At 31.2% G+C, this 6,172-nt stretch overlaps 1 long non-coding RNA gene across 1 annotated transcript; it reads right to left on the reverse strand.

The window, feature by feature from the left end:
• Positions 1 to 1,033: 1,033 nt before the first annotated feature.
• LOC126746978 (uncharacterized) lies at positions 1,034 to 5,747 on the reverse strand. Its single transcript, XR_007664051.1, has 2 exons — positions 5,233 to 5,747; positions 1,034 to 1,503 (listed from the first exon to the last, which is right to left on the reverse strand). It is a non-coding gene; the product is annotated as an uncharacterized LOC126746978 (long non-coding RNA).
• Between the last annotated feature and the right edge of the window lie 425 nt (positions 5,748 to 6,172).

The raw sequence follows: 6,172 nt of genomic DNA on the forward strand, positions 1-6,172 counted from the left end.
AAAAAGATATTGAAAAGGCTTTTAAGTGCCCGCTGGGAAAAAGATAGGTATACCTCTAAAAATCAATAAAACTTTTATTTTTAATTAGATTTTTAACTTTCAGTTTTTAATCAAAGAAAATGGCTATATACATATAAAAAAAATTCTAGTATTATTATCTTTCTCCAAAATTATTTCTCACATTAGGTGGTTAAAGTGATAAGGGGTTTCGCAAAACTTAGGTACTTGTTGACTCATTGGATAGTCTTTCTTACTATGCGGCATGTATTGGTCACGCCGGCGGGGTGGTTAACCCTAACGGTGGGGGGAAGGCTAGGACCCCGGGGGCGCTACTTCCCGTATAATGGGAATAGTGGTGTGTAGCTCGAAAAAAGCCTTTAAAAACATCTATATTATTTTGTTTTGTCCATTTAAGCCTTTGCGCCTTTCTCTTGGAAGGAGCAGTCTGTGGCTGTCCTAAACCATGAGTGGTAGGAGCTACGCTTTGGTGGTTGCCTGTGTCGAGTTGCCATTATCCCTGTGGGGTTTGTTAAGGGGGTTAGGCTCCCCCAGCTAAGGTACCTCGGGATTGTTACACCCGTACTCAACAAATTCGTTAAGCCTCTGAGGTTTATTATTATTATTTAAATTCGAGTTTATAAATTAAATATGAAAAAGACATTATTTTAAAAACAATAATAGAAGTACCTACTCACATTTAAGTATTCATTAGGTTTGTTAAGAAAATATATCAAAATATTCTTTTGTTTGACACAATATCATTATAAGGCGAGACAAGGTTTTGGAAATTATAATAAAATATATTATTATGATTACACTTACTTAATTATTAATATCTACTTGCCAAAAAATCTTGGCATTTAAGTAATTGATTGTTAAAATAATTCCGCATCTAAAGTTATGGAAAAATGCCGAGCTCGGAAAGAGCGGAATTATTATGACAATAAATTAACTAAAGATTTTGAGGCAAATAGGTATTTATTTTTTTTTACATTTACATAATTGAAAATAAAATATTGAAAATAAAATATGGTTATATTATGTACTTTTTTATTAATAAATATTAAATACAAACATGTTTTTATTTATTTATTTGTTATGTTATTATTATGGATGGCGATTTCAAGAGTTTTTAGATACTTCGAGGATACAGCTTTGTCTTTCTCTTTCCGTCGATAGAACCAAGTTAACCACTTACGTCTGGTAACTTTTTGGACAGTCACCTGATAGCGAGACGTTCTAGTTCTTTCAAGCAGTACTATGCTCGTAAATTTGGCATTTTCTGGAAGTGCTTGAATTATTATATTTTTATGTCGGCCCATATTTCCTAACGTTGGTATCTCAGTTCCAGTTCCTGTGTACAAAAAATGCCACCAAGAACTACCGAGGTTACTAGACACCCAGGCCTCTAAAAAGACAAGAGCAACAGGTGTATTATCCGACATTATTCGCTCTACTTCATTGGTATTGAGTCTTCTAGGATCCGGGAGCTCGTCAGCAATGCTAAAAGAAAAACATTCTAAGAAAAGTGAAGATATTTTAGTTCGTTAGAATAAAAGTCAATAACATATTGTCCAGCAACTGAGAACTTACGCCCGAAAAGAATGCGGGCAAAAAAATTAAATGGCTTTGAGATATTGCCAGATTGTCACTCTCCAAATCCTTTTATATGTGTTAATATTTTTTTGCACTAAGGTTAAGTATTAAATATCCTGTATATATACTATATTCACATCTCATAATATACATATATTCTTATCTTCGAAAATTGTAGTAATGTATCTATTTAAGTTTATAATACATTTATATTGTAAAACAAATTATGTCCCTTTTATAAATACTCAGATTTATTCACGAGGCGGCAACAAAGCCTCATTTTGCCAGCGTACTATGTATTAAATACGGAAATATCACATCGTGATTGGTCAACAGGCGATAAACGGTGGAGTTCTCGATGGGGTTTTTTGAATAAATAATGTATCTGCAGGTGTTCTATTTATTTCGGTTTTCTGCAAGTTTAGCTTACGCATAGGCGTAGGGAGGATTCCATTAATATTTGGATTATATGGACGTTGGCGTTGGTGGTTCTTTCTTTTATTTATTATTGTTGTATTTCTTTTAACGTTTTGTCTTTAAGTTTTTGAGTATTTAGTTTTAATTTGTGTTGTTATCTTTATAGACAATTGATATAATCTTCTTGAGTTTTTAAATATAAGATTTACAGTAAGTATGATTTGACTTTACTGAAAAAGAAGATAAAGATAAAAAGTAAACTAAAAATACTAGCATAAAAAAACTTCATATTTTTAATTTTTATAGCCGATTCAATTTTGTAAACAAAGTTTTTTGTATGTAGGTTTGTATACGGAAAGCTATATTTGGCCTTATGATGGAAGGAAATAGGTTTTTAAAAGGAAAACATCTAAATGGGCAATCAATGGAAATTGTTGCAAATGTTTATAGAGGTTGCGATGAGGAAGCTCAAAACAATGCATTTAAAATTCCTTTAAAGAGAAAACTCGATCGTGTTTGCATGTACACTGGCGTCTCTAAGTCCACTATACAGAAGATTCATAAACAAGATGAGAAAAGAAATAGAGATAGGCCAAATGATGTGCTTGTGCCACCGCCTAACAAAAAATCTCGCTTTTCTGTTAAGAATGACTTTGAAGATTTTCCAATTATAAGGCGCACAATTAATAACTTTTACCAGGAATTAAAAATTGTTCCAACGACGACCAAACTTCTACAGAAGTTGCGAGAGACCATTGATTTTCCGTATTCCAAGGAAACTTTAAGATGTTTACTAAAAGCAAATGGGTTTTATTTTAGGAAATGTCAAAACAAAAGGAAAATATTGATGGAAAGGCCCTCTATACTTCATTGGCGGTATAAATATATAAACGCGATACAGAAGTATAGAAATGAAGGAAGAAGTATAGTTTATATAGACGAAACCTGGGTCGACAACGATTTGACTTTTCAAAAGTGTTGGCAAAGCACTGATGTTTTTGGTATTACTAGTAACATCAGAGAAAGTGGTAAGAATTTTTTGTAGTTAATTAAATAAATTGAGGGTTTAAATGTAAGCATTAAAATTCGTTATAATTATAGTGTTTAGCTGAAAAACTTAGTATAAAAAGTTTTTTTTTCTTGCCATAATATTTTATATACATTTTTTTAGGTCGTTTAGTTATTGTTCATGCGGGTTGTCAGAATGGCTTATTCCCAATGCCAGTTTGATATTCAAAGCTGGTCAAGCAACTGGGGATTATCACGGACAAATGAATCGCGAAAATTTTATGAAATGGCTGGAGGAAAAATTAATTCCCAATATTCCGGCTAATTCAGTGGTCATCTTTGATAATGCACCATATCATTCCGTGCAAGAGAATAAAGTGCCGACCAAATCAAGCACCAAGAAAACTATGATCGATTGGTTGACGGCAAATGGTAAGTAAAAACGCATTATTTGTATTTATATTAAAAGAAAAAATATCTGCGAACAGCTACAATTGATATGGTAAAGTTTTGCATTTTATGACTCATCAAAGAAGAAAATATACTTATAATAAGTTTGACTCTGGGGTTAGGGATAACCCTGGATTGAAAAATCGGTACTTAGAGATATATTTATTTCTACATTAACTTCGCGGTATATTAAATATTATTTTTTAAAGGATAATAATAGGTTACCTACTGGCCACAAAATGCATAAATTTTTTCATCCTCTATACTTACTTAAAGAAAAAAAAAATTCAAAATACTAATGTTTAATATGTTTAGGGTATCAATAATAAATTACTTTTAGGAATATCTCACAACCCAGCTGAACGCAAATGGGAGTTGTTCCAGTTGATTCAACAACATAAACCACCTGAGGATGAAAAAAACTACGTAGTAGATAGAGTATTAAGTTCATATGGACATACTCCGTTGCGTACACCACCTTATATGTGCGATCTCAACCCAATCGAACTGATATGGGCCCAGTTGAAACATTTTGTTCGTAGTCGCAACACTACTGGCGACATATCCATTAGAAATTTAATAGAACAAGTACAACTGGGCATTGCTTCTATCACACCTACAATAAATTTTATGTATGTTTAAACGTTTTCGATATGTACAGGGTGATTGGAAAGTACAACTATTTCTTGACATAGTGATTCTAGAGGTCATTTGTGACAAATTCATCCCTATCACCTGGGGGTCTAAAATTTACTAACTCCGAGATATAACCCCGTTTTAAGAATTTTTTCATATCCCGCCTACGCTAATCTTAAAAAGAAAAAAATCAAAATCTTATTGAATTACTTATTTTTTGACAATCAATTGATTTTTTTTAAAGTATTCAAACAAATCACTAGTAAGGTAGTTACTTTTTATTTTTTTAAATTAATTCTAAATACCTCTTGCTAGTAATATTCTAAAATTTTGGAGCTTAACACATTTCTTTTTATTTAAAAAATATCGCGGGCCTAACAGTTTAAAGAAGAAAATCAATAGATTGTCAAAAAATAAGTAATTCAATAATATTTTGATTTTTTTTCTTTTTAAGATTAGCATAGACAGGATAGGAAAAAAATCTTTATTTCATGCATATATTTATTACTTAACATTATTCTACGTAACTTTACACCATATTACTACAAGTATATTTATTTACTAAATACCACATTTTTATTCTATTTAAATATATTAAGTTTTATTAAAGAAAATAATTTCGCACGCCTATGAATCGAAGAATATCAATACGTTTTTGTGGGCATTTCCCCTCTGCGTCTCTGTTAAGTTAAAAGTTGGCGTATAATAATATCTAATAATACACATATAATACATTTATATGTATTATACGTGCACAAAGCGGCAAATTCATATTTAATTTTAAATTATTAATGCCGGGTATTCTAAAACTTTTTTTCGTAGTTAACTACATATTTAGGTTGGAATGTTCCTAAAAACAATTAAAATTTACATTGCAAATATAGGAATTTTTTGTGTCAACTTTAATAGTTAACTTAACTAGATTTTTATATTACCCGGCATAAATGTTTTTATTTTAATTATACTATTTTTAATTTAAAAACTGACTTTATATTTGCATGTATTTATTAAAAGCAGATTCTACAGCAGGCAAAAATATAAATGTTGACAAAAATATCATTATGCTAATCGAACCCAATTAGTTTTGAATTTTTTTATATACAATTAGAATAAATTTATACTTACCAATAAACTAAGCATTGTATCACTACTATCGAAATTATTATCTTACACCAATCTGAGGAAAATAATGCTGAACACTTCATTTTAACTATTTTATCTGAGTGTTTTGTTATTGCCTGTTCCAATATATGTATAGGCGAAATGCATGCAAAACATGTTTATTATTGCTTTAGATATCGGCTTCTTTTAAGAATCAATTTAAATTAAATGGTGCGCAAAATAATTTTCTTGATTTCTTTGTTATACTAAAATTATGTTCCTGCGATACTGGTCGCAGGTCAAATCAACATGCAAAAGTTCAAGTAACAAAACAATTTAATTGATAAACCAAATTAAATAATTATATTTTGTAAACTTACCTAGGTTTTTAATTTTGTTTAAAAGATTTTTTGCCAATTGGTATTATGAATACCAATTTATTAATAAATAATAATATTCATTAATAAAAATTATATTTATAAGTCAGTATAGATTTGGATACAGATAGGTACAGATTATCAAAAAATGTTAAAAGCTGTGTCTGGTATTTTCAATACGTCAACGATACTTGCGTAAGATGCGAGATCTGTGAATTTTTTATTCCTTAATTTTTAAAATATTAAAAGTCGACTTCTTTCCGATAACGCTATCGCCGACGACGCGCCGCACCATAAACGCCACTGCAACCAACGAGCACCAGACAATCAGCTGCCGAGGTGCCTGCGTAAAAAAATTCAGTTGCTATTTTAATAGCAGCGACCACCTGAAACTGAAACTGAACCACCTTGCCCTGCAGTTTCAATGAACTCAAGTCATCCACATACAGTAAAAATAACAGTGGTCTCAACACTGAACCCTGGGGAACGCCGCATTTTAGGGATCTAGAAGCAGACAAACGCCCAGACACTGTAACCTTCTGAGTACGATTTGATAGATAGGACTCAAGCCATCGCAACGCTACGCC

Source organism: Anthonomus grandis, chromosome 18 (genome assembly GCF_022605725.1).
Source record: "Anthonomus grandis grandis chromosome 18, icAntGran1.3, whole genome shotgun sequence".
NCBI lineage: Eukaryota > Metazoa > Arthropoda > Insecta > Coleoptera > Curculionidae > Anthonomus > Anthonomus grandis.